Genomic DNA, 1,233 nt, shown 5'->3' with positions numbered 1-1,233 from the left:
GGCAACTTCTGCGCGCAGCGGGCACCGCTGCTGCGGCCGTCCCCGGCGGCAAACGGGGGGTTATTTAGGGCGCTCCGCAACTTTCTCACCGTCCCTTGCACCCCCGCCGCCGCCGCGCAGCCTCTAAAGGTGAAGTTTGAGCGAGTCCCCCCGCCAGCCCTTCGCCACCAGGCTCAAACGGAGGAGGAAAATGTTAAATGTTCACACGGAGAAGTGGTTCCCTTTGTTCTTTCATTGTTTCTACCCGAACTGGCGGATACAAGGACGAACGCTTACCTTCCCTCCTTTTTGCTCCAAAATACACACGTTCCCATCAGCTGTAAAATGCACGGTCCACCTTGGAAGCGGCTACAAATGTCGGGAGAGTTTGTATTCCATTCTTTTTCGCTCTCTGCTCTTTTTAGCGTAAGATTAAGTTGCCGAGCACGTTGTTGCGAGCTGTAGCCCCCCGCCTTAGTGAATGGTCACGTTTAGGACCCTCCAAGTCCATCCTAATTCTGCCAGTAGAATTGAGGGTATTGGAGGTCTAAACTTTCGAAAGGAAAAGGGCCTGCGCCTATCCCGCAGACCTGAAAATGCACTCAGCTCCTCACTCACTTCCACAAAATGGATATAAACATTTCACCCCAGACAACTCAATGAAATACACGTTTTAAAGCTTGAATGTAGAAAAGCTGTTCCCTCAGCTGAGATGAGCTACAAGAAACTGGCGTGAAGAAAATCTACCTCGATGTATTCCGCAGCGGGAATCGTTTCTGCCTGGAGTTTAAAACGAACAAATAAATAAGAGCATCATATAGAAATTTTAAGCGTAAAGTTTAAAGGGAAACAACCTCTGAGAGGAACGTGCTACCCAGGGTGGAACGGAGAATCACAGCTTTTTAAAGTGTCCCTTTCTCGCCAGAATTACTGCTTTTCATTTTTTCCCCCGCGCGACCAAGGCAGGGGAGAGGAACCCGTTTTCTGCTTTCTTTGTAGTCCAGCCGGTGTTTCACACCCAGCCACACAGGCGATTCCCCCCCAAACCTTGCTTTAATCTGATTATGATGAGATTTGCCGATACAATGAATATTTGAAATGATCCTTGTGTCTTAGTGAGCGGGGTGCGTTTTCAGGCTCCCGTTTCCAAGGCTCCCCGCCGCAGAGGGAAGAGGAGCGGTGGGGAGACCCCGCTCCCCGGGGCCCCGGGGGGGGGGAACACCCCCCCCCGCGCACCCAGGGGCCGCGGCATTT

This window comes from Pygoscelis adeliae, unplaced genomic scaffold (assembly GCF_000699105.1).
Source record: "Pygoscelis adeliae isolate BGI_AS28 unplaced genomic scaffold, ASM69910v1 Scaffold27, whole genome shotgun sequence".
Classification (NCBI taxonomy): domain Eukaryota; kingdom Metazoa; phylum Chordata; class Aves; order Sphenisciformes; family Spheniscidae; genus Pygoscelis; species Pygoscelis adeliae.
This window is presented reverse-complemented; position numbering follows the sequence as displayed.